The sequence below is a fragment of the Hermetia illucens genome, chromosome 3 (assembly GCF_905115235.1).
Source record: "Hermetia illucens chromosome 3, iHerIll2.2.curated.20191125, whole genome shotgun sequence".
Taxonomy (NCBI): domain Eukaryota; kingdom Metazoa; phylum Arthropoda; class Insecta; order Diptera; family Stratiomyidae; genus Hermetia; species Hermetia illucens.
The window spans coordinates 82,001,196-82,025,023 of record NC_051851.1 but is presented as its reverse complement, the minus strand read 5'-3'; positions in this window follow the sequence as shown (position 1 = coordinate 82,025,023).

Genomic DNA, 23,828 nt, shown 5'->3' with positions numbered 1-23,828 from the left:
AGTCCTGCTACAACTCCCATCAGTAACTTTCTCTCTCCCATGTTTTGTCAACTGCAAGTGTGGCGAAATGTGGAAGGGAAGTGAAGATAATCATCAACCCTTGGAGAAAACCAATGTCTCAGCAACTTTTGCAGGCAATGCAGGATATTCCCATCGGACGAATTAGTATAACGGTTTTGTCATCTTGTGCCTAATGTTTGCTTGGAAAATTTGTCTGTGACGAATAGCGGAAATCACTTTCCGTAATGTTCGTTGTGATGTGGAAAATGAGGCTTTAGTCTTGGTAAATGTGGATAGAACCTGCAGAAGTGATTTATGGAGACATTCGATTATTCGATTAACCTTGTGTTCCCCGAAATAGGCAATTTTTGGTTTGGATTGTGTAATGGTTTGCGTAAGATGAAAGATCGGCAGCAAAGATTTGAGGTTTTTGTAAGAGGATAAAAGTGAATTATCTATTTGAAAATATGACATTGGCTAAGGTTCTGATGTGAGAGTTTGTAAACTTCGTAGGTTTGCTCAAGATCTTCGCGGCTTCAGGATTAGTGTTTTGAAGCTATAACTGGGGACGTAGTGTTTTTTAATAGCAAATATATGTATATACGCACCTCAAGGAATTTCTAGTTCCTGAATCAAGCTGTGAACGAGTGAATTCTAGATGCATGCTGTACTGATTGATTTTTGCAGAATCGATATCATATAATTTTCCATTCCTCAAGATACTATTCAGCTACGAAGGCGCGTAAGAAAGAGAGAGAGTGCAAGATGAAGCGACTGCTTCTTTTCAAGCATTTTACAAGGAGTGAATGCAAAAACACAAGTCCGCATTACCATAGCAGTACCATAGCTTCTAAACCTGAAGAGGGCCGTAAAACAGGATTGATATTCGAACTTTGGGACGTATTTGAGTCATTTGTCACCTTCAGCAGCTTTTGATTGACGGCCTCTGAATGCCATTGAACCACTAGAAGGAGTTCCCACTTTTATGTAGAATTCCCTATAAGACTGGAGGATAACACATGGACAAGGAGCGACGCTTGCCTTTTCACAGCAAGGTATATCATTGGTATACAGAAGAAACATTGTTTCATCATCATCAACGGCGCAACAACCGGTATCCGGTCTAGGCGGCCTGCCTTAATAAGGAACTCTATACATCCCGGTTTTGCGCCGAGGTCCACCAATTTGATATCCCTAAAAGCTGTCTGGCGTCCTGACCTACACCATCGGTCCATCTTAGGCAGGGTCTGCCTCGTCTTCTCTTTCTACCATAAATATTGACCTTCTGGACTTTTCGGGTGGGATCATCCTCAACCATACGGATTAAGTGGCCCACCCACCGCAACCTGTTGAGCCGGATTTTATCCACAACCAGACGGCCCTGGTATCGCTCATAAATTTCGTTGTTATGTAGGCTTCGGAATCGTCCATCCTCATGTAGGGAGACAAAAATTCCTCGGAGGGTTCTTTCCTCGAACGGGGCCAATAGTTCTTAATTAAAGACAATGATCTTGTACAGTAAGAGCTTTGACTTTATGGTGAGACACTAGATATGGGACTTGAAGAGGATGGTGCCTCTCGCGTCTACATCTACATCGCGAATCACTTTCTCGAGGGTCAGGTTAAAAAAGTCGCATGATAGGACATCGCCTTATCTTAAACCCTTGTTAATGTTAAACGGTCTCGAGAGTAATCCTGCTGCTTTTTTCTGGACTCGTACATTGGTCAGGGTCAGCCTAGTCAGTTTTATTAATTTTGTTGGGATACCGAATTCGCGCATGATTGTGTACAGCTTTACCCTGACTGTGCTGTTATAGACGGCTTTAAAGGCGATGAAGAGTTGGTGTAACTGATGTCCATATTCCAGCAGTTTTTCCATCGTTTACCCAAGAGAGAAAATCTGATCTGTTGCTGATTTGCCTGAAGTGAGGCCTCTGTGGTATGGGCCAATGATGTTCCTAGCGTATGGGGCTATCCGGCCTAACAAAATAGCGGAGCGTATCTTATAGCTGGTGCCCAGCAACGTGATACCTAAATAGCCAAGTATCTTTGTGGCCGTATCAACGATAACATTCTTCAGGTGGTTGCGAAGATCATTAGTTGGTGCTTCATCTCCAGGATCTCTGTTGACTGCGGTTATTGCAGAATGCACTTCACCCTTATAGGTGTTGCGGAGGACTGTATTGTGAATGGCTTCCGTATTCACTCTCACCTAATTGGCAGAGGGAATTGCAGGTGGTGTCGTAATTCGAGCTCGGAGCACTATGCGAAAGAGATAGTGGTCCGAGTCTATATTGCCGCGCTATATGTTCTGACATTCATCAAGGCTGAGAGGTAGCCCCCTTCAATCAGCACGTGGTCAATTTGGTTGAAAGTGGTCCTGTTTGGAGAGGCCCGTATATGTTTGTGGATCGCTTTCCGCGCAAACCAGGTACTTCCAACTGGATAATCCGCAGTCCGTTATCACTGGTATCCCTATGTCAGCTATGGGAGCCAACGTATTATCTGAATACGGGCTCCTTCCCTACTTGACTGTTAAAATCCCCAAGTATGATTTTGATATCATACTTGGGACAGGTTTCACTCTCACTCTCGCAAGCGCAGAGTGCATAGCTTTTCGCTTATATTTTCAAAGTCGATAACAGCAGGTTTACTGGGTGGCCACTATAACATATTGTGTAGCGGCTCTTCTCCAGGAAACCGGTCTCAGTCCACCGCATTCGGTCTATACAGGGAACGCACGCTCCATGTGGAAGTGCGCAAATCATTAATACGTTGTCGTTGCCGCAATTTTTTTAGATTTTTTCGTTTGGATAGGTTCTGGCAATGAGAACTGCCGACAGGCATTGAATCGATTTTAATAACATTTATCATAGCGACACCAAATTTGGTGGAAAGGTGGAAACTATGAACATTGACACATACCGTAAGTAACATGATTCTCTAGATCGAATTTAAGGGAGGTCCCCATACATACACAAACCTCTCGATTAGTACTTCACGAAGCCGGTCTTAGTTTTGACATTTGTTAGAAAGGTGGGGTGTGCAGGGGGTCGAAAGTGATCATTCCTTTAACGAACCCATTGTCAGAAACTAAAAATCGAACCGAAAAATCTGAGAAAAATCAGAGGAACTGCCACTATATGGGGTCTGGGCTCCGAAATACCTTCCATACCGATATCTCTTCAAATAAAGTTAATAATAGTATATTACTTTTATTTTTAGTAATTGGCTACAAAACCCGACTTAGGTTCATTTTAGCCCCACGAAATTTTGCGACAATATAGGGTACGGAGCATGATTCTACAAGTTTGGATTAGATTAAAGTTGTCGCTTCTTTGCAAATTCAAGACTTTGAATGTCATTATCACCCGAATGTGGATATTCTCACATAATATATGCATATATTACGTGCAAGGTACTAATGAGACAAGTGTCTTTATAAAATAAATACACAAAACCTTTCATACCTAAAGCGTCCAGCTTGCGGTTTCCTGACTTGTTTTCCTGTGTTTCCCGTAGTCTCCGAAATAACTGCGTGCTATACAAAATAAACAAATTTACACAATAAAGAAAAAAAATCTAGATCTTTTTAAGGTTTTGTGTAAAGACAAACCTTATTAAAATCAATTCACTGTCTGTCTGTCACATGCACTTTTCTCCAAAACGGCTTATCTGATCAGTGCAAAATTTCGTGGACATACTGCAACTATGAAATACCACGCATACAGTGAGTGACGTACATTTACGTGGAGTTTAAACATGCAAGGGGTATATAAATATCTTTTTACCGGATGGTCATGTAATATCAAATGAAAGGTCTCGATTAGCACTTTACAACTTTGACATTAGTTTTGACGATTCAGCGCATAGGATTCGTCCATATGAATTGGTATCGAAACACGTGATTGGTATTGGTTCAGTATCTAATTCGTCTTGAAAAATCTCCTCTCCTTTGACTCTTCCTTTAATCATATACCAATACTTGCCCTTTAGTTAAGCCATTATCTTTTTGAAATGTAACTCCACAAATTATTGTCCTTCCAGAATCATCCGCCTTTAATTATCCACTTTTGTTAATCTTTCCTGAGCAATTTTGAAAACTTATCCTGAATTCTGGGCCCTGCGCCCACCGCTGTTAAATGTAAGGCATTGGAGTATTTCTATGAAACTGCTACCTAACCAAATGCACGGAATTTAATGAATTGAGATTGGATCTCGTCATACCTGCATGAGTCTGTGTCCACCAGTACGCAGTCTTCCTCTCAACTTAAGACCTTTTCCCCCTCTTTCCCTCTAGCTCCACAAAAGTTATCTAGAATAGGGGCATCCTACAATATCATGGCCTGAGGATATCAAGGCAGTATGAGAACCTCAGAGTCAGAGCCTCACAATACATATGAGGCAGCAAGCATTATAATTTCTCCTCCCCAACGATACAGTAAAATATAAATGTCTTTAAAAAAACAATTGGAAAGCAATATAATATACAAGTTGGAGCTACCAATTCAAAAGTTTGATTCTCTGATCTCGATCTGAAATTAAATCCTCCTGTAAATTGTGTAAACTTAATTATATGCCCGCGAAACCCCACATCATTCAATACATTCTCCTTTAATTGAGGCTGTCCTATCTGTCGAATTCAGAACCAAATGGTCCTGCTTTTGTCCACGAATTTATCGGTTAAAATAATAAAATAGACAATGGCGTACTGGAATAATCGACGAATGGAAAACCAGAGCACAATTAGTTAATTAATAAACAAAACTTCAAATATGAATTCAAAACGAGATCCTTTGATATTGCCCGAAAATGAAATTTCCATCAGGATACTCATTGTTACCTGGTAAAAATATATTTTTGCTTGTTATCCTCTCTGCTGGAAAATTGTTTCGAGTTTAATTACTTGGACGAAGAGCCTGCACTTTTCCCTCGCCGCGTTTGCTTGAATAGGGCACTCTGGTTAATATATTCAGAACCTCGCCATTATAATATTTCGGAGAAAGAAAGGGAAGTTTTTTATGCAGAACGCCATCATAATTGTATCATGTTTCGGAGCAGAATGCTTTCATTGTTAACCCGGAGAGCTCTTAGCGATTTTTAATTGCCTTGTTCCAACTATTCCCGCTTTTCTTTTTTCCTTCCCCATTTTCCGCGGTATAGGTACACAATTCGCTTTATTTCGCCTAACGAAAAAAACGTAAAACTGTTAACAGGCGAAAAGGAATTAGCGGCGCTGAAAGGTTACTTGAATAGAATAATCCAAAGGCAATACACACTCTCGCCTTTTCAGAAGTTTCAACAAATTGTGTTAAAATAAGGCGATTGTTGAGTGGAGTTTTCATTTTGTTCTTTCGCACTGTGTTTTGTCGAACGTTCCCGGCAAACTTACAAAAACGAGTGCTTGCTATGCCATCCTGTTTTAAGTGCTTTGGAATTATGCTTGTTGATAACTTCTCGGTATTCATTGCTATGCTTGCTGGCGACGGAAGACAAAGCTACTAGCATTTGTTAGTGACACCTTGAATAATGTTTAATGCGCTGTCTAGGCTAGTTAAGATAAAATACTGGCAATGATGGTAACCATTGTCTTTTCTTAACGGGTTTTAACTGGGTAGCTGTGAAACTGGGATACTGCTGAAAGAAGAAGGAATCAAACCCTTAAAAAAATTTGGTTCACCTCCCTTCTCCCCTGAGGTCGGAAAAAACACCTAGTTCCAGCTCCTATTATTATAACAATCCTTGCATCTCCTTCGCAAATAGTTCGCTAATTACGGTGTCGTCATGCCGTCAAATGGACGGGTTCCTTTCCCTCTGATTTAAGGGTTTATCAGATTCTTTTAGAACCCAAAGGTCATTGAAATTATGAAGAGCTATTTACTTTTGTATTGTATTGTATTTCTTGAGCGCAATCTTCTATACCTGGCTGTTCATGAATAAATAGGATACTTAAAAAGGTTGCAACATTTCTTCCGCTGGCGGTGGAGCAATTTGTATCTTGACTAGATTGCGACTATCAGCTATGAAGGAGTTACCCTTGGGCGACACCATGCTGCCTACCTTACCACTTAGTGTACCGTTACGAACTTCAGAGAACATGGTTCAAAATATAGATCCAAATAAGATGGTTGGAACATCAATTATTATTATTTTATAAGCACGGGTGGCGACCGCAAACGACGCACATAAATCCTACTATTCTTTGATCCGCTCCTTCACCGGCCTGCCTTGCAAATAGACGCTGAGCATGCAGCGAGTTGTCTTGTGGATGGCATTGTACCACAATATTAACCGCACCCCTGCCTCTTATGTCACGAGGCAATTCAATGTGTTTCGACTCAATGATCCGCCGCTAGACGTTGGCTAGATCGTCTTCGTCCACGGCAATATTTTGAATGCATATTCCGGTTAAGAAATAGTGAACACATTTAATGGGCTTTATTTTTCCCAGAGAGATGCGGTTTCAGCACTAATTTTACATGTCACAGTAATTTTGCCAGCAAAACCTTGCTCGAAAAGCCTCCTCATCGGCAACACCCGTAAAATGTATGGCGGGTGTCTATGGATCACTCAGGATGCGCAGCATACAGGGCGGATAATACTCAAAGTCCACCCCAATATTATTTTCCTTACTGAAAATTGAAGTGTCTGGACACTCTATTGAGACTCGTTGAGTGATCTGAAAAAGTTATCCTAATTGCTCGCACACGTTGGATTCTACACACGCAGTGGCTGGAGTGGGTTTTGCTATAATGCTGCAACCAACTGCGTAGGCAGTTGTAGTGTGTCCAGAACCTCAATGGAGATAGAGGAGTTCTTCTGCACTTTATTCTTCAACAGCCTGCTGGCATGGTCCGGATGTTGAGTGGTTAGAGGACAAGGCTGTCGTACGGAAGGTCGCGGTTCAAATCTCATTGGTGGCATTGGAATTTGTATCGTGATTTGACGTCGTATACCACCAGACTCAGCTGTGAAAGAGTACCTGAATCAAATTGAGTCAAATCAGGGTAATAATCTCGGCCGAGGGGAATGCTGACAAATTTCCTCCTAAAGGGTACTTTAATACTATGGTGTACCGTTACGGCCTTGAATGAAGTGCTCTAACACACTTCAAGGCCTTAATACAATTGGATTGTTGCGCCAACGATTATCATTACTATTAGCCTACTGGCATTGCCACTGTCAGGTTCTGCATGGAAGTCAAATACGGGAATAATTTTAAACGCGTCCGCCAAAGTTGTATTCTGTCAACTGTGCTTTTTCTTCTAGTGCTCTGTGACGTGGTGCTTTGGCTGAAGAAAATGACGGGGTTTAAAGAGCCATGTCTCTTTGTAGTGTCGGCAGTTGCGACATGGGCGATATTTCATTTGCCTTGTCCGAAGTCAATCTGACAGAAAATGCATTCAGTGCTAAATAATATTTCCACTTTTTCTCCAATTTTAACATCTTCTGCTTTTCTACTTATCCCTCTCAATTTCATAATTCCCAGCCTGACATTCATTTATACATTTAAAATTCCAACATATAAAATTTAAAATCATTAATTTTACTTAATAAAACAAAAAAACAAAAGCAATTACAATTGGGCACTTTCCCCTAATTCCAAGAATCCATTTCGAACGGTGGAATCAAAAATTAATCAGGCAAATCGTTGGTTGACCCTTCTGCTTGTACATAAACTTGCCTACATTACATATTACGCCATTTTAAGTATTATCGCATTTTCGGTTACATAATTAAAAAATTGTTCAGCCGGTGATGAATGGTGAGCTCCAGTGACTAGTGTTCTCAAGATCGGTGTGGTGGATCGGATTCTTTATGTGGCGCTGGGTAGAAGAGAGGTTCATCATTTAGATAGGGCGCAATAATTTGCAAAGAGTGTGGGTTGACTATGGTCTCAATTTACCTCCATCACATACTTCAACTTTTTCAACTCCGCCATGCTATTAACATAGTATGCTGGTCCTAAGCCCAGGTAAAGGAGGAGAGTTTGAGGCAACGTACTCTGTCCTATCCTCAGTAAAATAAAAATAAAATGCTGAGATCAGGGAAAGAGATAAATAGAGTATAGTTGGAATTATTCCACTATGCTAAATCCTACCTGATCTCTCTTGGTGACAGGTCCCGCGACAGGCCGACCAAGAAAATGCATACAATGTCGTTACAAACATGATGATCGGATTGAGTCACAAGCCTGGGAGAAATGCTCGAGCGTCCACCTCAGTCGACACGGCAGGACCGGCCCCGGTCCTGTAGAGAAATGGGGGTTCTTGACGCGTGGACGGCGTCAGGACGTAAGCAAGTTAGTCCGAACAAAACAAACAAAACAAATACGTGTCTGCACGCTAAATGTTGGTACCCTAACGGGAAAGACCGAGGAACTCGCAAGAGCCCTTCGGAAAAGGCGATATCTGCGCTCTGCAAGAAACCCGATGGTCTGGTGCCAAAAGCTGCGACATTGAACGCGAACGCGGTAGAAATGGCTATAAACTTCTCTATTTTGGTAACCCACACACTCAATATGGTGCTAGCATTGCCATTTCAGAGCGTTTCCGTGATGCCATTAAAGAAGTCGAACGATTTGATGATTGGCTGATGAAGCTCACCATTATATCAACTGATCGTACTATTCACTTCTTTGCGTACGCACCACAGACAGGTAGACCTGGTGCCGAGAAAGGTGCCCTCTGGCAACTTCTCGATGAAAAGATTTTTCACGTGCCAGCTGACGACTATATTATTATTACCGGCGACCTTAGTGGTCATGTGGGTGAAAATGAAGACGGTAACAGGTGCCATTGGGGAAAGAGGTTCGGAGTGCGCAATGAAGGTGGCGAGCGTATAATTGATTTTGCGGACACCCATGATCTTGTACTTATGAAAATATGGTTCATCAAACGATTGTCTCATCTTCCTACATTTTATAGTGGGAACGGTAAAACACAAATCGATTATATTCTCATAAGACGCCAATATTTTACCACCGTCTTGCAATCAGTGAGTCGTTCCCGATGCAACCATCGCACCTCAACATCGGCCGTTGATTGCCGTCCTACGAATTAAGCCACCGATAAAACAGCGTGAGGAACGCACTGGCTCGCGGCGCATCAAATCGTGACGATTTGGTGAGAAGAAAGCAGAAACGATCTCATTCATACGATTGCCGACCATTACGAATGTGGAAGAATCGTGGAACCAAATGAAAGACACGAGCCACAAAGCGGCCTCTGCAACCCTCGGGGTCACCAAGCCGGGTAAGCGGTAAATCAACCGTGATACTTGGAATGATGATGTTGAAATGAAGGTCCGTGAAAAGAAACGCCTCTACCACAAATTTCTCGACGATAAAACGCCTGATAATTGGCAAATTTAAAAGAATGTCAACCAGGAAGCAAAGAAAGCCGTCGTTGTCACCCGAGCAAACCATTACAAAAATCTTTACGATAAACTGGACACTCGGGATGGAGAAAAAATCTGTGCTAAAAGCCGTAACGAACGCACACAGGATATCGAACACTTCTGTTGCGTTAATGACAAGAAAGGTGAATTCTTTAATCGGGTTATTCAGGTAGGAAGAGCACCATCTGACTGGCAAGAAAGTGCCACGATTCCAATATGGAAAAAGAAAGGTAGTCCAGCCGAATGTTCAAATTACCGTCCGTACCGATTAGTTTCCCATGCTATGAAGATTTTTGAACGCATTCTTGACAACCGTGTTCGCGAAATCGTTGAAATAAGTGTGAATCAAGCCGTATTTGCCAAAAACTGCGGAACTACTGACGCAACGCACGCTGCGCGGTTACTCATGGAAAAACACCGTGAGAAGCATCGCTTCTTATATTGCATTTCTGGATCTAGGGAAAGCGTTTGACCGTGTGCCACACGAATTCATCTGGTATGCTTTACGACAACACTTAGTACCAGGAGAACTCGTGGGCTGGGTTTAATTGTTCTACCACGATCCGAAAAGTAAAGTTCAAAGTATGGCGGGTGTATCAAAACCGCTTCGCGCCTCTGTTGGTGTTCATCAAGGAAGTGCCCTCTCACCACTCCTCTTTGTCCTTGTTATGGACACCGTCACACGGGATATCCAACGTCCAGCACCCTACACACTGCTTTATGCAGATGATAGCAAAAATGATCTCGAGCAACTTGCCCCAAAATGGTATAATCGCTTTATGCAACACGGTCTCAGATCGAATTTAAACAAAACTGAATTTTTGACAACCGATCCCCATGAAACAGGCACAATCACTGTCAGCGGCAATGATTTGCCCAGAACTGAGCGATTTAAATACCTCGGATGAACGCTATCAGCCAATGGAGAACTGCGTTATGAAATTGTCTCACGCATTTTCGCAACCTGGATGAAGTGGCGTTCCACAACTGGTGTTCTTTGTGATCGACGTATCAACGAACGTCTCAAATCTAAAATTTATCGCAATGTTGGCCGTCCTGTCGCTATCTATTGTTCTGAGTGTTGGCCATCTATAAAAGACAATAAACGGCGTCTTGCGGTAATGGAAACGAAGGTGTTACGTTGGACTAGTGGGTTGATACGTTTTGATCACATCCGAAATGAGGATACCCGTCATCGTTATGGGGTTGCACCGATCGTGAAAAAGTTGCGAGAGAGGCGTCTTCGATGGTATGGTCATGCAATTCGTGCGAACGAGAATTCACTTGCCAAGATTGGTCTGAACATCGAAGTCGATGGTAAACGACCAAAAGGCAGACGTAAACAACGGTGGGTTGATACGCGAGATGAGGATTGCACCCAGATCAGACATTCGATTGAGCCAAATGGCGAAACCGATCCCGACGAGCCAACCCCGCTTGTGATCGGGACAAAGGCTGAAGAAAAAGAAGAAGAAGACATATTTCAACTTTTTCACGTAAAGACCTTAAATGTATGAAGCCAAATGAGTTTTTAAAAATGCGTAACTACATTTTAAGGTTTTGTGTTAAACATCCATTTAAAAATCGGTTTACTGTCTGTCACACGCACTTTTCCCAGAAACGGCTCTACTGATTCGCAGTGAATTTGGTGAAGAGGTTGGGATTAAGGGGGAGACATTTTTTTTTACCGTATATAGTCATGCTGGATATCAAATGAAAGGTCTCCATTAGTACTTTCCGAGGCATTAGTTTTGACATTCCTTGGAAAAGCGGGAATTGTGGGGTGTAGAAAGTGATGATTTCTTTAACGGACTAATTCTCAGAAACTAGCCAACCGAAAAATCTGAAAAAAATCATGAAGCTCCCTCTATATAGTGTCCAGGGCTAAAAACACTCCATATCGATATGTGCTCAAATTAAGCTAATAATAGTATATTACTATATTTTTGGGGAAATTGTCTCTTAAGTTTATCCCAGAGTTGCAGAGTTTGAAGTGATATAGATTATAGTATGAAGAATGTTATCGCAAATTTTGATCAAAATCATACTATTACTAACATAATTACAGTAGCTTTAAGAATGAATATTAATATCACACTAAAGTGAGTGGTATGGCATGCCAAATGCATATTCATTATGTGCTACGTGCAAATGGGATAGTTCTGTACTCAAATATATCCACACAAGGCACAAACAAAGCCTTTCATATCTGAAGCGCCAAGCTTTCGGTTTCCCGACTCGTTTATGGATGGAGTTGGCAATCTTAGATATACACAAAAACCACCCCCATTTTCTCCTCCTTCATTACTCGCGGAATCGCCACAAAGCTTTACTTTGTGGGGAGTACTGTACTTTAAGTCACAAAATCTTCCATTCGTCATCCTCCATGCGTTCGTCTGTCTGTCACACGCATTTTTCTCGGAAACGATTACACCCGTTAACACCAAATTCGATGGGAAAGGGGGAACTGTGAATACTCATGCAGCTACATCGTTCTACGTGGCATTTAAGAGGGGTACATTCAAAAGGGCGGTGCACAATTTTCTTTCACCAAACATAGTTATGTGGGGTATCAAATGCAAGGTCTCGATTAGTACTTTTCAAAACTGGCCTCAGCTTTCACATTTAATTCAGATGAGGGAGGGCAAGGGCTGTAAAAGAGGCATTTCTTTCTTGGGGCCATTCTTTGAACTTACACAACCGAAGAATCTGAAAATAATCAGGAAGCTGCCTCTTTATGGTGGCTAGGCTCCAAACTACCCTTCATACTAATATCTGTTTAAATAAAGTTAACAAGTATAATATATTACAATAATTTTTAGTTATTAACTGCAAAAGTTTATATTTACCTCTAATGTTGGAGTAGCGATTTCCACTCCGAGTTGTGTTCCGCGTTCTGCCATAATTCGTTTACTTCATCCGTCTGTTCGTCTGTCTATCTGTCCATCTACCCGTCTGTCCGTCTTTTTTTTTAAGGAGGTGGAAACCTTCAAAAGACTCTGGCCTAGGCACGCCAGCATGTGGGGGAGTAAGCTTACTTTAGCTAGGTCTAATTCCGTCTACCCGCAGGGTTCATAACCACGCCTTTTTCAATTCTTCTACTTTTCGCAGTTTATTTTTGATTACTGCGATCATGAACTTGAACCGCATCCCAGTCTTCCTGGCAGGTTACCATTCTCCGGACAAACCTTTTCGATGATAGCGCTTCACCTAGAAACTGGAAGAAGACGTGCGTTGGGACCTCTCGAATCCTGTTGCAGTTTGGACTATTAGGTGAGTTGTCCAATTTAAACCTGTACAGGTATTGACGGTATTCTAAATGGACGGTGGGAAACTGGGTGAGATTAGAATTGATCTCAATTCCTTTCCCTTCAGCCACTCCCTGATGGAAGGGATCAACCTGTAAGTTCAACGACCCTTTTCTGATTGGCCCCATCGCTGTTGCCATCTGCCTATGGATTTCTCCCTTTCGACTTTTTCACCTACGATAAGGGAGAGATGGACCTGGTGTTACAAATGTTCATCATTTCGATTGCCAGGATGTCAGTCGTTATCATTCCCGAGATGACGAACGCTGCATCGTCTGAGACGGCCCTGAAGGCAGAACACACCCTGTTCTTTTGTAAACCGTACTCAGTTTATGTGTATTGCGTGTATCCTTGCGAGAGCCATACTCGTGGTGGATGCTTTCTTACAAGTATGCTCTATGTGCTGCTTAAAATTGAGTTTTCCGTCTATCATCTCCCCCAAGTGATGATACGATCCCTGATTCCAATGCAGGCCTAATTTCTTTTGCGGCGCTTAGTGACGAGGACCGCTTCCGTCTTTTCCTCCGCGAGTTCCACTCCAGCACACTCTAACCAAGCCTTAACAACACATACCATCGGCCTAACCCACCAACGTGGCTTCCTCCGGAAACGGAAGGCTCTACAGTAGTGGGCCCGGTACAGAGCTCTTTGGGACACCCGCGGAGACAACGTACTCCTTGGGACCGTCATCGGTATTATACCAGAGTAGCTACCGATAATAGCGGCGAGGTATGTGGGAACACCAATCGTCGCCAGAGACTTTTGTATAAGTTTCCAATTGGCCGAGTTGAACGCATTCCTCATATCCAGGGTGACCACTACACAATATTTGCTGGTACAAACCCTTCCTTGAATTGCGTTTTCGGCCAAGCCAGTAACCATTTTGATGGCATCAATGGCTGATATGATTTTACGGAACCCCTACTGCTTATCTGAAAGACCCCCCTGGCTCTCGGCGACTGGGAGTAATCTATTATAAATAACCCAACATTTTCCCCATGGTGGGGGAACACATATGGGTCTATAGGAGGACGGTTCCCCTGGAAGTTTGCCACCCTTAGGAAGCAGCGGCAGCTTCTGCCGCTTCCACGGCGCAGGAAAGATACCCTCCGACATGCATGTTTCAAATAGCTCCGCGAACATATCCGGTCTACATCTGACCGCAAGTTTGAGGGCCTTATTCGGTATGCCGTCCGGACCCGGGGCTTTGCTGCCGCCTATTCGACTGCCGATCTCCAGCAGTTCGTTGCTCGTGACTGGTGGAATCGGTGTCACATTCAGGGGGCGCTGGAAGGTGTCAGTATCCCCCTCTTGCTGGGAAAATAACCCCTGAATTATTTTCAACAAGAACATAGGGCACGTGTTCTGCGGAGATGATCGACCCCTGAATCGTCCTGCCACGATTTGATAGGCGCTACCCCACGGATTTATGTCCACTTCCAAACAGAGCTCCTTAAAACATTCCCTCTTGCTCCTAATAAGCATCTCCAAGGCATCGATGCATCACATGTTTTAGAGATGCTCTGTATGACATGGAGAGCTCTATGCGTGGAGGTTTCTGTTTTGCTAGGCAAGTCTAGCCACACCTCTATGAATATTTGCTCATCCACCGCCTTTGCAACCCACCCTGGCGTTCTTTTGAATTTCAGTTCCCGGTCCGGGTTTCCTGTTCAATGTCTGTCTGTCGCATGCACTCTTCTCAAAAACGATTATACTAATTGACACGAAATTTGGTGAGAAGATGGGCCCTGTGAACACCAAGACATGCATCTCGATTAGTACTTTTCAAAGCCGTTTTGAAATTTGTTGCAAAAGTGGGGAGTGGGAGGGGTGGAAAGTGATGATTCCTTTAACGGGCCCATTCTCAGAAACTACCCAACCGAAAACACTGGCTGGCCTTGTGACGAAGCCTAACCAAGCTTCTTGCTCAGGGCTTAGAGTACATAAAAACAGAAACCAAACATGAAAGATTATCGCCGATACTAATTCCCCCACCTATAATTATGCGAAATGGCTACTAAGAGAAGTAGACACTATGGGCGATTACCGTAGCCAATATGCAGTGAAAACAGTTTCCAGATGGTTGAGAAGGTGAAAGATGTTAAGGTTAGGAATCAGTTACTTTCAATGTAAAAACACTTTTTCCGATTGTACCCGTTGGACAAGCTCTACACAATTTCAAGATGTGATTTAACAAACAACGCACCTCAAGCAAGGATCTTTTCCTTGCTTGAGGTGAGAATCATTAATGTACAAAGTGAGCGTCAATATGTATGCTCGAAAATTACTTACTTTCGAGACATCAGGAACTTTTTTAAAGGTTTTGTGTAAACACAAGACCTTATTAAAATCAATTCAATATCTGTCTGTCTGTCACATCTGATTTACTCGAAAACGGTTGAACTGATTGTCAAGAAATTTAGTGAAAACATGTGATCTGGGAATCCTTTTACATATCCATATTACATGATGTCATTTTGTGTTAGGTTTGAAGGGGGGCTACCAACAGTGGGAGATGGACGCGTAAAATTAGTATATGACCATGTTTTATAAATTTATAGGAAAAACCCCCTTAAGATAAGAGCGCTGTCAAATGAAATTCATTACACGGATTTGTATGAAGCAATATTTATCAAGTGTGATGCGCAATGCGGCACGAAAATTGAACTTTTGTGATGCGTGACAGATAATATTATAGTTTGTTGACACTTCACGTTATTTACAATATGGCGGCGGTTTTCGTTTTCAACAGTTATTGTTGAATGTAATTAATTTGGACAAATTCGTTTTAAGAACTGCTGCAGACACTATTTGCATTGCTTGTGCTAATTATTAATGCCGTTTGTATTAGTTCCATTGCTTCCATTCATCAAAAATCAATCTAAGCCGGAGGTATGTGCACTCTTAATGGCACATACAATTAGAATTTCATAACATAAAATATAGGAAGATGCGCGATATTGTGTGGGGACAGTCGACCTGCGTGCATATTTTCTGTTAGGAAAATCATACAATTCAATGCCACTAAAAGGGCATATACCTCCGGCTTAAATTCAATTTTTATGAATGCTGGCTGGAATAGGAATGGTTCTCCCCGTTTTCTGTTGGCCATCGGATATCGTATGTTTCTGAAAACACCCCTGAACCCTGATCCTTCTTGCATGACTAACCCCTAACGTAGCGCTGACGATTATTATGTTCATTGTTTCAGGAGTGTTGAGGCAGTCTGATAAATTTGAAACTTGTACAATCCGCAGACATCAGAACTTCCTGACGTTTCTCCAAATTATCGCATAATCGACTCCTTGATCATCTTCCAACCTAAGGATGACAACGGTCGCTTATATGCCGTTGGCTGCCTTCCGTTTCAGCTGTAAGCGAATAGAGAATAGATTTATATATAACAGAATAGTTCCGTAAGGTAGTTCCAACAATGAAAGCAATGCATGGTGGCCAACGTAGCCAATTTGTAACAACAGCATCTTTATGTTACTAGAATGCTGCTCCGACCATTCGAAAGATGCATTCGTCCATCAAAATAAGCTTCGTTATAGATGTGTACATAAAGTGAACTCCCTACCCTCAGAATTCTATGATACTGTGTATTATTTCCTCCCTATGTAGATACTTGGCTTTTTGCGCTAGTTGAATATACACCCCCAATGAAGTGGGTAGCGTGTAGCTGCCTACACAAATGTTCTTGGTGTATATAAGTCCAATTTTCTTAGCATTAGCCACGATTCCGTACCGGAGACACCAGTTGTAATTCACCTGCCCAATTGGGTGTGATGCTATACTCTGACTGGGTACCCTCAAATGTTTTATTAGGAACTTAGCTTTCGTTGCAAGTTGGAAGTCGAAAATAAGCAAAACTCCATAAAATTTCTCTAAATTTATGTTGGCTCTTTGACAAATTGGGTTCTTGTGGTGTTGTCATAATATAGTTCGTTAAGGGAAGTATGTGTAACATCTTCGTTGGCATGCAGTAAATTCGTGTTCCGAAAATTAGAGCACTTACCTGCTCTCCCTCTGCAAGCCGTAGGAAGCACTTTTCGAATATTTAGTTTCAGCCACGCACTACAAATTGCTAACTAAGCTACATGTTCATGCTTACATCGACAAAGTTTTGCGATTGAAAATACCGAGAAACACTTACCGATCTTAATGCAATGCAGTTGTGCAGTTTTTGGAGAACTCTAAATGTCCACTATTGAAAATATAATCTGTAACAGGTTTTTATCTGAAATACTACCATAAGTATCCAATATTATATTATTATAATAATTTCAGTTCATGCTAAATATGAGAAGAGGAACAGGTCTGCACTTCGTGGAGGTAGTGGTCAGAAGGAAGAACCATACCGCATCGGCCTCGTGCCAGGCCGCCAGATGTGTAATTGAGCGCATGAACGGAGGATGTGTTCACACTACTGGTGACGTAGTTGTCGGTTTTCGTCTCCGCTGTGCCGCCACATCCCTCCGCCCGAATTGAAACCGCGCGAATCCAGCGGATCAATCCGAGAAGTAATTCCGCTAATGGCGTTACCCGGCGAACTTGATGCTTCGCGGACGCTTTTTTGTGTATCCCCCGGTTAGGTGAAACGTTTTAGTCTCGGAAAGGAGACCCACTTAAGCCCACCCTGGACATAGAGCTTGAAAGAGTGCTCTTGTCGCTCTAGGGCTTTAAAGGCGCCCTCATATGGTGGGTGCAGCGATTTCTGAGAAGTGTCCACCCAGGTAAGGGCCTGCGAGCACGTCTCAAGGCCACTGAGAGTGTCGACCTCCGACGTCGTATATCGGGAAAGCGGAGTTGGTCGCAGTTGCGAAACCGCATCCCTAAGCAGACGCAGCGTGCTCGGGTCGCTAACCTTGCTCTGATGTTCAGCACAGGGTCGGCGGGAAGTCACGAATTTTCCCCGTAAACTATCTTCGCGGGGCTGGCCGTGAATTCCTCTCCGTGGGATGAACGAACGTTGAGGAACACGAAAGGCAGGGACTCCGACCATGACGGATCGTCGCAGATGATTGTAAGGTGATACTTGTAACCGTGCAAGTCTTGCAAAGGGCCAATGATGTCGACGTAGATGGTTTGAAAGCGCTTGATCCACCGAGGGAATACGCCTACTACTTCTACGTGCTTGTTGACCTTACACTTCTGGCACGCGTTGCACTGTCTGGCCCAAGTGTTTACGTCCTTGTTCATTGACGGCCAAAAGTACTTTCCGGTGACTAACCAATTTGCCGTCCTGATGCCAGGGCACGCAAGATCATGTACTACGTGAAATATTTCCTTTCGAAAATCGGCCGGAATAAATGGCCTAGGTCCCTTGTCTAGGGTCTGGCAGAATAAGTCGGCATCTGAGCGGAAGATAGAAAACTCCTTGAACTAGTATTTGCAGTTTGTCCCCAGTCTTTCTGCGCCTCGGCGATTGCCATACAATCGATCGCGGTGGGGGCTGTAACCTTCGAGATTTATGATAAACCGTCTGCAACGACGTTGTCTTTTCCAGACACGTGTTGGATTTTGGAAGTAAATTGGCTGATGAAGATCAGTTACCGAAATTGGCGAAGAGACACTTTTTCCGGCTTTTGTTTAAGCACGAACGTAAGGGCTTGTGGTCCGTAAACACAGTGAACGGCCTACCCTCAGGGCAGAAACGGAAGTATTTACTGGAGAGGTACACGGTGAGTAGCTCACGATCGTAAGCACTGTAGTTGCTTTGAGGTAAGTTGAATTGTTTAGAAAAGAAGCTCAATGGTTGCAAGGTTTAGTTTACCCGTGGTTGAATAACGGCGCCTTTCGCTGTGTCCGAGGCATCGAAGGACACGACGGGTGAATCTGGCCGCCGAAATGCCAGAAGTGCAGCAGCAAGCAGCTGTTGCTTAACAGTATCAAATCCGTGGACGCCCTCAGTAGATCACGCAACTCCTCTAGAGTCTTTTGTTTTGGGTGCAGACAAGAAACCGTTCCGCCGAGGCACCCAGCGAGGCTAGTTTCTTTCGTTGAAATTGCGTCTGGTGGTACATTTAGTTGCTTTATCTTCAAATTTACTGTGGAATCAGCAAATTGTCGAGTACCCTGGGGGCCCCGAGGTGCGACAACCCGAACGCCAATTCTTAGCATCTTCTACAAAATATTTAATCCGAATTTGTATGTTTAATATATATTTTTATTATACATTAAAAGTACACTCACTGTAAGAGTCGGGGTGAGGTTATTAGAAGAAGAGGAAGTCTCATTTTATTGTATTATAAAAATATATATTAAATATATAAATGAGGATTAAATATTATGTAGAAAATTCTGTTCTGTAGCAGAATGAAGTTGATGGGCCGTCTTCGCTGTTCCCGTATGTTGCGAGTAAATTTGTTGAATCGTAGATGTTCTATGTAAATGGCTTCATCGGGAAAGTAGTCTGATTGTACTGCAGAGTCAGGATTGTAGTGATGAATTTTATATTTCGGAAGTGAGTATTTCGAGCAACCAAGATGAAGGAAGACCGTAATGTTCACAACAGTTTCGCCCAGTGGTAGAAGCAGGCGTCCATGGAGTTAACAGTCTTGATTTGACCGATGGCGATGGTCTGCCTCCAATCGCTCCTTTTACACAGCCGCCGAAATGAGCGGTGAAATCCCGATGCAAAAATTAAATTTCTGGTACGGGAAATCGCTGCCGCAGAAGTGGACTCTACTTCTCACTGGGCTTGCCGGCACGACAATCGATCTTTTCCTTGATTTCGGAGATTTAGTAGGCCATGTGGGCGAGGTGACGATGGTTTTCACTTGATTTGCTTTATTTCAAATTGGAGAAACTAAACGGTATAGATCGAATTGACTGAAATGGCAGCAGCACATGGAGCAAAGCCGAATTCCAAAAGCCAGACTGTAGCTAGGTATCGAACGGCCAACGATCATCTTTATTGCACATTTAACTCGATTTCCATCAGGCAATCAATGAAAACTTCACTTTTTAGTTTCTCGCGAACCGGCTTCCTTTCCAAATGCCTAGAACACTCGTTTCTGGTAGTTTATACTAGAATCACTGTAGGAAATAACGCCAAATGGCCAAAGAGAAGATGCAAATGCGATTTTCTGCGTGCAGGTTTCCCGCGGCAGTGCTAGGTCTGATGCTATATCCTGCATGGTCTCCACAGCACTTCTTCCTGATTTTTATGACTGCGTACGTCCAGAAAACAAAACGCCGAATTTTTTGGAACGGTACATGTCCTTTTGTCGATTTATGCGAAAAATAAATCCACTAATTTGTTATAAATATGAACAAATTTGAAAAGAACTTTGCAGCATTAGCCCGTAAGTTGAGGCAGTAATTTTGGGGTTATGAGGGACACCGACTTTGAAAACGTGAGTTCTGGGAAAACGCTTTCAAGTTTCAAACACTAAAAAATTTGTAATAAAACGTTAATAAGCGCGTTTTATCGGCTTAGCTCATACTGAAACATCGATGGTAGGTCCATCAAAGATGTTGCTCCCATCCATGATGTCTAAAGCACCTTTTTGCTTGTGTCTACGACGAATCCTGCGGTCTTTGTGGTGCTTGAACCGATAGCTTGTACCGCCGCTAATGGTATGGGTACAGGCCCGCTGTATGTACTGTAAACCACACTTTCCATTGAGAGAGTCCCAGTTCACGGGCAACAATATTAGTGGAAATGGTTGGATTTAATCTAAATCGTCCCACTATCTTGTTCTCCATCGTCTTCAATGACACGTGGTCTTCCCAAGTCTGTACATCGTCTTGAAACAGAGCCAGTTCTCCGAAGTCTTCGATAAACTCTGTCGAAAACGCTCACAGCCGGCACTCGACGGCCAGGATAGCGTGTTATGTATTCATTATCTAAGTTCAATGAATAAATTAGATTAAAGAAGCGCCATTATTTTTAAATCCCATTTAACATAAGAAGCTAAGTTTTTTCTATGAATTTAAATAGTTGACAAAACGTAGATATTTTCAGGTATATCCGCAAAGCAGTTGCTATTTTTTTCAGATATTCTGTAAAGAAAGTTAAATTTGTGCTCACTTTTTCAACTTTCAATCATCTACAACGACCTACTTAGTTAGCTTACCTACAATTATGGTTATTGAGGTCATAAAAAATCTTATTCTAAATCTTAAAAATTAAATAATATTAATAACAGTCACATATTTCAAAATATCCAACTCAATAATCGAAAAATCGATCATTTTTATAAAAAAAATTAAAACTCGAGACTCTCGAAAACGCATCTAGGTCGACTTATCGTGTACCTCTCTATGTTAGGTACATAAATTAAAAACCGCTGGTAACCCAGAACAAACATGTCTATTATATTGGTTAGTACCGGCAAAACGGTACTAGCTACCTGGAGTAATTGACCCTAAATTGCAAATAACTTAAAAAAGTCAAATTTTGTTCTCCTGGGATGAACTGAAGGGGTGCTTTCCGGTAAATTTCCAAAAAACATGGTAATATACTATTATTAACTTTATTTGTGCAGATTTCGGAATGTTCTGTTCCACTTTTTGGGGAGCAAATTTTATGCTCTACCTCCCCTAGGTTTCACCCAATATCAGAAAAAAGATCAGAAAATTACTAATCGAGCCCTTTTATTTAATGCGTGAAGCCGGAAAACTGTGCCACAAACAAGAAATACTTCAATTCACTATGAAGGACAAAATAACTCAACTGTAATTTCCGAATTTCCGCCAGGCTTAAGACTTTAATGGTAAAGCACTCATCGAAAATGAAAAATAACTTATTGAAGGGAGCTATTCAACTACGGACAAAGCGTAGGCCTTTAAATTCTAATTATAACGAAGATACAGACGGCCTCCTATCACTAGAAATGACACAGAATTTGAAGGAAAATGTTGATCAACTTTTACAGTAATATCCACTAGTCTCTCAGAATCGATTTCAGGGCTTAATATGTATAGTTGAAAGGAAGTTAAATGGTTTCACAGTATACAACATTGCCCGCAAGGACCATGCTTCCCCCATATATTTACTCTCCATTCTTTACGATTTGCTTTTTAGGTATATTAATTGCGAAGTCAAGAACTTACGAAGTTGTTTCTTTTGGCAGACACCTCTTATTCACATTTACTTCAAAATGATGTGAAGCCATTTCTTGAATTAGATTCTTCCGCCTACATACCTACGCTGCCATAAAAGGCGGAATTATATCTAATTAAAACTATGTCAGAAATTCGCCCACAGGTCATGTAAATCAAGACGGAAATTGGTTGTAGAGAGCCACTATCTGTGATACTTGAACTGGTGAAGGATCTCTTGACACGCCTATTGTCTGACCCAAATCGAGTCGGATAAACCACAAAGTTGTTTTTGTTATGTATCCCTTGAGAGGTATTATTATTTGTGGTGCATGCTCTTGAAGTGAGTTGGATATTAGATATCTTAGAAACGTCATGTCATTCCAATAGATAAAGTGAATGAGAATGTAATGCGATAATATAGCACTCATCTTGTAGTTGAGTGGCCATAAGACCATACTCCTTTAACATAAATGAATCTTTTTGCAGGCCGCTGGTAGAAAGTAGAATAATATGAATTAGAATGTAGAGTAGGTAATTGCCAGTCAGAACTGCTTTCGTAAATTCTTAGGCTAAATTAATTATGTCCAACGAATAATACCTTGTTATCAATATTTATCCGCAATCAAATTGAATAATTTTAACTGATCAGCTTTGCAATTCCATAAACAATTTAATTTTTGAAAATTTTCACAGAACAGTGACTCAAATTGTAGCAACTATAGCACAAGGCTGTCGTACGGAAAATTGTGGTCAAATCTCATTGGTTGCAGTGGGATTTGTATCACGATATGACGTCGGATACAAGCCGACTCAGCTGTCAATAAGTACCTAAGTCAAATCAGGGTAATCATCTCTGGCGAGCGCAATCGTGATCACACTGCCTCCTATAGGGTACTGTAATCTTGTAGTGCACCGTTACGATCTTGAGTGAAGTACTCTAACAAACTTCAAGGCCCTGATCTAATTGGATTGTTGCACCAACGATTATTATTATTATTATAATAAGCCATTAAGAGCCGCATACAGGCATCTGTTTATTAACTCTTCTGAAACTATCCGAGAAGTTCTGCCTTCTGAATAGCTGCGCAGTATGTAATTATCTCACATCCCATGTGTTGGATTAAATTTACGCACCTAATATGTCTATGTTCTGAGAACTAAAAATTCACTCAAACTATTCTCTGCTTACCGTAGAGACACGAAGCGGTTTTGATACACCAGTTACACTTCCAATTTTACTTTCCTGACCGTGTTAGAGCAATTGATCCCAGCGTACGAGTTCTTCTGGCATTAGGTGTTGTCGTAGAGCATACCAGATAAGTTTGTGTGGTACACGGTGAACCGTTTTCTCTGAATCTAGAAATGCTATGTAAAGAGGGCGATGCTTCTCACGTGTTTCTCCATGAGTAACTGAGGAGTCAGTAGTTCCGCAATTCTTGGCAAATCCGGCTTGGTTCACGGTTATTTCGAAGATTTCGCAAATACGGTTATCAAGAATGCTTTTAAAAATCTTCATGGTACGGATAAATAATCGGATCGAATGGTAATTTGAGCATTCTGCTGGACTACCTTTCTTTTTCCATATTGGAACTGTGGTACTTTCTTTCCAGTCAGATTGTGTTCTACTTTCCTGAATAACCCGATTAAAGAATTCACTGAGTCACTGAGTCTTTGCTTCCCAGAGCTCAAATGCGATGTCCCGATTTCATCCGTTGCGCTGACAGTTACGTCACTGTGCTTTACGTGGATACCTGTCTCGGGGACTTAATCCCACGGTCTTCTTAGGACCCAGATTGAATTTGTGACCGGCAAACCAATGTGATGCAGCGTCTCCCGGTGAGGTTCTCCTCGGCCACTTGGTTTTAGCTTGGGCGACGGGGTTGCCGCCCCGCCTTTCTCAGCGCCACCTCTGAGTATCATTTACGCTGCTCCAAATGTCAGCAATGCTTGTGGAAGTGGAAGAAGAACAAATTCTTGAGTTGAAATCTGCTCGAAATATCCTCACCACTTATCCGTCGCGGTAAGCAAAGTACCGTTCTTATCATTAACGCAACAGAAGTGTTCGAT